This window comes from Sinocyclocheilus anshuiensis, unplaced genomic scaffold (assembly GCF_001515605.1).
Source record: "Sinocyclocheilus anshuiensis isolate Anshui unplaced genomic scaffold, SAMN03320099.WGS_v1.1 scaffold234, whole genome shotgun sequence".
Taxonomy (NCBI): domain Eukaryota; kingdom Metazoa; phylum Chordata; class Actinopteri; order Cypriniformes; family Cyprinidae; genus Sinocyclocheilus; species Sinocyclocheilus anshuiensis.
In genome coordinates, this window is record NW_015544165.1 from 2,195,818 (window position 1) to 2,203,794 (window position 7,977).

Sequence of the window (7,977 nt, forward strand, 5' to 3'; positions counted from 1 at the left end):
TTTGCCTTTTGTGCAAAATTCCTGATCGCATGGATTCCTATTAAAAAGACTGTATTACAGCTGTGATCATTCGCTGAACACCGGTAAATGTGACTACTCCTACTCTACACAATGAATCTCCTAAATATAATTTCTATACCTTGAGAGAGTGTAAGACAATGTTGCGTTGAACAAAACTAGTGTTTTGAGTGGATTTTTAAAATAACACCTCTGATTAACCATTGCAATCATGCATTCTACAGATTAGCTATAACGTTCAGCGCTGCAAAAACACTGTAAATAGAAACCTTTGACTCAATGGTACTAGATCTAAATAAAATGCTGTAATCGACACTTATCGCTATTAGTTAACTACAGCAGCTGTAATCGCAATTATTTTTGGATTACTTGAGAATGGTGCAGTAGTTCATATTTTGGATTCATATGAGCAAAACAGGAAAGAAAAATACTCAATTTCTCCTCACTTCATGCTTTCTGTTTATGGCATTGCTTAATAAGGCCTATTTTATCTCCTGCAGGCATTTTTATTTTTTTATTTTTGGTTGTCTGGTGATTGTCTGGATGGGGCTGCCTTATTTATGACTCCAATTACATGGCCACCATTAGCAGGGCCTTTAGCCTAATGAGTCATGCAGACGATTGGAAAGATGGCCCATGGAGCTGCATTGATGGAACTGTAAACAAGTTCAGTATATCACTAGAAGCAGTTACCATGATGTACTGTTGGTTTTAGGCAACACCAGTCACCTGAAAAAGTGCATTATCTCACATTTGCTCGTCACATAGTAAATACTCTTTGCTGTGTGTGTGTGTGTGTGTGTTCTGTCTGTTGTATCTATACCAGTGTGTTGCATTCTATAGTTTAAACCGAAATCGGTCAGGCTGAAAGACTTACAGCTACAGACAATGCAAATGCCATGACCTATGCAGCCTGGACATATAAATGTCATCGAGCCCTGTTTAGGTAAACTAGATGTTCTGGGTTGAACATATTGTTTAGCCACATGATCAGATTGAATCAAGTGTTTTTATAATGAATACAATGGAATAACCAATTCTAGCAGGTGGCATTTCTCCTCTGATTTTCTTTGTCTGATCTCCTTGTGATTGTTAGCCATTCAGTGTATGAAAAATGTATGAGAAGAGCTCTTCACATCAGTGTTAATATTCACACCATGCATGGATGCACAGTCTGAGTGACTGTCTGTATCTTGTTGGATAAAGACATTGGAACAAGGGGGAAACCATGCCTTTTAGACCATGCCTCCCTGTGTACGTCTTCATGTTCCCATGACAACAGGCTAACTGCTGTGAAAATGCATGAAGACAAGGATTATATCTGTTCGCAGGGAAAAACAAATCTACAAAGTAAGACTGCTCTTGGTTATTTGGTCCGTATCAATGCATCGTTGAGAAAGATGGAGTGTTCATAAAAATACAGTGGATGTTCGCACAAACACACAGTCAAAGACCTTGCTGCAGGTTGAGATGATGAATATTTTATGTACCTACATGGAAACCATACTTACTGTGGTGGTACTTTGGTATAAAGTGGAGTCCACAAGTCTGGGTGAAACTGCTTCTATTTTATGCCAAAATTTTCATTGCAAATGATATTATCAGCATAACCACTTGAGTGAAAATTGGAATTTTAAATTATAAAAATTATCATGAATTTCAGAATATATTTTTTCATTAGTCACCTAGAAATAGTGCCGAATATTAAATATTTTTTATTATATATTTTTATTTTGCATAATTTTTTTTGTTTCAAAATACTTCCAATAAGTCCAGTTGTAATCATCATTATGTAAAGTATAATGATGATTAAAATTGGATTTAAAAAAGTATTACCATTGTCTAAAAACAACTTGTTAAAAACACATACAATAGTACTTTTTGTAAGTCCAAAGCAAAATTTCGGTTTGCTTACCTCACTATCAAAAAGAACAAGTCCGAAGTGAAAAGCAGCAGTGAAGCATCATGAAAGCTACATCAACTCCCAGATACCAAGAACATGACTTGTTTTTGTATCCCGTCAGCAGCACGGAACATAACGTCACTCTGTGTTTCTTACATAACCTTCTTCAAGCTCACTTTGTGGTTCACTTCCTATATAGTATTTGTGAGTACATGGAGAAACATCCCCCAAGTGCTTGTTCAGGGAGTGTGATTCCTAATCGCAGCCCTGTCACTGGGTTTTAACATAATTTCACACTTAGTCCAATTCCTTGATCCTCAGCCTTTCCATAAGAGCTGTGCCTCTGAGAGCCAACCTCAGTCCAACAATAACAGGAGCTCTTAGTGGAAGACCTAAAATCATTTCAACTCAATCAAATATTTAATTTACACATATTTATTTGGCAAGTAGCCATGTTAGGCGGCATTCATACAGACTTTTGTATTCCACTGCACTGTTTTTCCATTGTTTTTTTATGTAAACATGTTAGATAGACATGGGACAGGTCACACAGAAAGCGATTCTGCCTTTAAAACAGCCAGATGCAGGGCAGTGGAATGGAAAAAAACTCCATGTTTTTTCAAATTTAAAAAAGATGTGTGCAATGAACAAAGACATCCATCTTGCGCAATTACGTAGAAAAACAATGGAAAAGGAACACAGTGGAATGCATTCCATGTGAACGGCCCCTTTGACCATTGCACTTGCGTCTTTTGCAGTGTCTCGCGCATGACATGGTGTTTTAAAAACACAGCACTCAAGTTAAGTTTAACTTTAAAAAAAATGCATTACGTTGATCTTCCTGGTGCAAACTTTTGGATCTCTATGCTTTTTTTTTTTTCATTCCACTGCCATACATCCCACATTTTTAAATGCAAAAACGCATTTTGTGTGAATGACCCCTTATAATAATAATGTGTGCCGGTCATCATTGCAAAATAAACCCAGACAGGGTGACCCCCAACTCAGAGCATACATAACTTACATTTAATCCCATCATGGCACTTGAACTGAAAAAGCGTATTTGTGCATTTGGGTGAGTTGTCTTGGTTTGACAGGGATGAATCATCCTGGCCGTGTTAGGTAGCCTAGTGGTTTACCCCCCTCCTTGTTGTTTGGCAGATTGACTTGCAGGACACGGGTTGGTCATTGCTCGAGTGTTTGGCTTGCCTATATTTCGTTCTTTTTCTTTCACTTGGAGGTAATGTCAGTAACCTGACTTGTGGCTTGAATACACGGCTTTTCTCTGGCTGCCCCACTCAGTGCATTCAACACTGTCACACTCTGCACATCAGACCGCGCTGCCACTGCCGCAGCCTTTGTGTGCACCGTTGCCTAGTGATGGCACAAGGAAAAGCACAATGCGAGTGTGTGCATATCTTTGCATGCTTGTGTCTTTTCTTTGGGTTACTCAATATCCTGTTTCAGTTTATGCAGAGCAGGCATGCGGATATTGTTATAATCGAAACCAATATTTAATTAGACAATGAAATGAGCGGCGGTATGAATCACCCAAATAAATACACACAGATGAAAAGAATCATGGCTAAATTTGAGAGTACTCATCCAGACAGGAAACACGGAAACACTTGACTTGCTTCACTGAAACATGGGACAGGACATACCGTTTAATGTGTTTGGCTATGTCCTAGAAACACAAGGAAGATTTTAGTGCTTCTGTTGCAAAACAACGGAAGAAACGAGACTGGCAGAGGTACAGGAACGTTGAACAATTGATCATGTCTGCATTTGCCCTGTAGAGAGCGAGTGGGTGGACAGGGTGCTCATGGGAGACTACGGGATCAGACTACTGTCAGCTGGTTGCAGGATGATTAAAGGAGCACACGCATGGAAAAGACATTTTGCTTGGGTAAACAAAATTGTTTATAATGTTTGTTAACATTCCATGAATAAATTTGTGCCATTAAGAGAGGTTTAGGGTAATTATGAAAATAATATTTGGATAGAAAATGAACAAACAGAGCATAAAACTTAGAATATTTACACAACACTAATTTGTTAACATCCTATTACTGATATCAAGCATAGTAGTGGTAGTTCATGTAAAATTTGAATTATAGTGGGGTCTAAATATCTGGAATTCAACATTTATTTTAAACCTGGAAATTAACAGAAAGTCTTAGGTTTTTAAAAACAGAATGTGTTTTACATAAACTTGAGATATTTTTAAGCTCATCTTTTCACTTGAATTGTTATGCTGACATAACATTCTTTCATAATGAAAAATGTTGCATTAAATTAGAAAAATCGTAATGTTAAAAATAATATCATTATATAATAAAAAAAATTGTCAACATCCAAATAGAAATATTGATTTTTGACTATCTCACCTCAGAGGTCTAGACCTCTGTATACAACAATTAAAATCATACAAAAATGTCATATTTTTGACATAATCTGTTGAAATGATATTCAACTCAGTGTATTAAAAACTATTTTCAATTATTAATTAATTTGAATGACCAAGAAATCATGTTACTGAATGATTTCCCCCATTACGAAAACATTCCTCAAATTTGTGTCATTCATTTTTTGAACCAAGACAAGAAGACAAATCATTCATAATATTAATTTTATATTATATCGTATTTCATAATTATTATTAACCATTTCATTTTCTCAGTTTTACCCAAGTTACTGTAAGAAACCAATCTTTTTTATTAGTTTTTTATTATTTATAGGAAATTTATCACTAAATATTATTATTATTATTATTATTATTATTAATATAACTTTTTATAATATCTTTTATTTTTCAGTACATTAAAGTATATTTCAGTCTATTAAATGTTGATGTTTATATGATTCTGCAATATTAGAGGGTAATAGTTGCTCTGTGGGGGGTTGAATAATTTTTGTTACTAGGGTAAATGCAGGGCACATGTTATCCTTGCAGCTCCGACTGCTTCATTAGTCTGCCCAGAGCACACAGACGCTTATGGACCTTCACAAATGGAGTGCCAGATCAAATATGTCACATTATTATTGCATGAAAAAATAGATATATTTACATACACCGCTGAAATGTTTTGGCCCAATATGAAAACATCAATCACCCTCAATACTGAGAGGGCACAAAATAGTGTCTAACTGGCTTGCTGACCCTGACGCACCGTAGTAAGACTAGTGATGGCTGCTGATGATCTGGCTGGGCCTGCACTGCGGCAGAGACTGTGTGTGAGACAGAGAGAGTGTGGAAGTAATCAGTTTTCTACCCAGCAGTTTTGTCTGGTTCTTAGACTGTGTCATGATGCCTGTGGCCCTAAACCATATCTGTTAATTTAGCCGAGTGAGCAATTCCTTTCCCTGTGCCTGTCCAGATGTTGGCCTAATTTGCTACGACTATTAACGTATGCAGTTACAGCTCCCTCTCCATGAGTATGAGTAATATGCTCCTGTTTTGTGCTAGTGGACACTAGAGGGGCTAAGGTGAGAATGGACCCTTAGGTCCTTGTACTTTCACTGCATGTGTCTAGCATGGCATTTAACAATAACCTAGATCCTTCTAGCATGCTTTCATAAGCGCTGTTGAGTGGATCAAAAACACCGCAGGTGTTCAAGAGGTCAGAGACCCCGTAAACTCCCTGATTTGAAGCAGGAGGGTAGTGCTTTTGATAAACACCCACACTGACATCGCAGAAGTGGGTCTTTTAGGCCTGTTTATAAATTGTAAAAAATTTATTTTTCGAAGTTGTAATTATTTGAGTACATTTTACAAGAAAATACAATCTACTTCAAAATTGTAATGTTTAATTCAACAGCCCTTCCATACATACAGTCTTTACTGGTAAATAACCATTTAGAGTGTGAACAGGACCTTTTCAAAAATGCTGCTAAATAAGTTCTGGCAATTTTCCGGTATGAGCAGATGTAACATTACCAGTAAATTACAGATACCAGTATGATGCTATATGTGAACAAAAAATAAGATTGTTCTGCTTTAAGAAGTCTGTTTTGGGTCAGTCATAAAGCTCTGTCGGAGAAGTCTACAGTAAGCTCCACCGCTTTTAAAATCTAAATTTAAAATCTATGAACTAGACGGACATCTGACTGTTGCATCTCGTCTCGCACTCGAGACCCTGCCAAAGTCAACTTAAGGCAAGTCGTTTCACTCGGTGGCCATCTTTGAAAAGCCTTGCAGGCAGCTATTTCAGTCATGCAAGTACAGCTTCTATCTCTTTGAATGAGGAAACATCAAATTCTTCAAATCTGTTCACCGAGCTTACAATTACATTTCATATTTGAAATCACCAATGAAATCTGACAACACCTGTCTCACACAATTTTGTTTCTTATGCTCAGATAGCATTGAAAAAAGCTTTTTTGATTTTAGTCTAGATCAGCCAATATGCATGTGCACTCCTAAGCACACATCTCAGGACACTGAAGATGTGTCAGAAATCAAATACTTCTCTAGTATGCGAAAAATAAGCCAAATAAGTAGTAACAGTAACAACATTGTGGGTGCAGTACGTCTGAATTTCATTCACACTACTATATAAAACAGACTTTTTGTAACAGTCGCAAAGTAAGTTCAAATTCAAATGTAGGACCTACTCAAACAGTATGTGATTTCAGACGCACAGTGACTGTTTCTATAGCAAGCACAGCAGAGCTTCGGCAGCTGGAGTGACGCAATGACTTCAGCAATTAGCGATTGGCTCTTTTATTTAGAAGCCCGGACTGTTCCACCAATTTGCACATTGCACTTTCTCCCATTCATAAGTAATAAATAAGTGCACCAAGTCTTTAGACCATGCCTTCTTTTCATCAGCGCTGAAGCTCTGCAGTTACTATTGTGTACTATAAGAGAAAAACGTTCTGTGTGATCATCACCTTACGCCTGTGCAATAGCATCTTACTGGTAAAAAGATGAAACACCATTGCTTGTGTGAACAGCACATTTGTGCAATTACCGGAAAGGTAAATCTGGCAATTTTACGGCAATTTAACAGGTTTCATGTGTGAAAGGGGCTAATAATGTGTTACTTGCCATTTCTTTGTGAAATTTACTAGCAACTTCTGAATGAAAATTATTTCTACACAATTTTTTAGTGTGCTGGAGTTTAAAATTTGAAGTCATGCTAGTCCTCAGTTACACACTATATTAAAACATCGTAATGCACAAAAAGTAATTTCACAGATGGTCAAGGGACTTAACGTCTGCAAATAGCTCCTATATAAACAAACAAACCTGACGCCCGCTCCTACTAGCACTTCTTTAATCTAATGTTCTACTTTGTTGGATAAGCCTTGAGAGACGTTGCTTTCATAATGGAAAGCTCATTTTACATGCGGCCAATGAGTAACTTCATTATGGTTGTCTTTGTAGAGCTGTTTCCCGGTGAGATTGGAAGCTGGGCTGTGTGGAAGTCTCTTGGCTGCTGAGTCGGGGTCTCCACCTCAGCCACATGGCCTCCTGGCAGCATTCCTCTTTTGGACACTGGTAGCAGCTTGTGCCCCACACCCCTCCCAGATGTTGTGTCTTGAGACAGATGTGCACCCCAGCTCAATATCCAAGGAATCTTGGTAAGTACGTGCTTAAGGTGGGAGATGTCTTATACTGGCTGATAAAAGGGAGGAACGTACCAACACGACAGCCCACCTGGCATCCAAACAGTCGATAAGGAACGCTAACCGAAGGAGAGCTTGTATATATTGAAGGATTTGTATCAACTGTAGAAATGCCACAATATTTGCAGAAAGTGAAATGAGTAATTAAATTTAATGAATCGATTCATTTACAGTAGGAAATGGTTTGAGCACCAAATATTAGAATGACTTCTGAAAGATCATGTGAAACTGAAGACTGGTGTAATGGCAAAGCTGAATTTTCAGCAGCCATCACTAGAATAAAATGACACTTTATATTCAAATTCTTTTTTAAAAAGTCACTAATTTGTAATAATTTCACAATATTACTGTATCTTTAACCGTATAGAGTTTAAAATAAAACTCACAAATACTCAAATGAAATACTCTCAAATATTCAATAT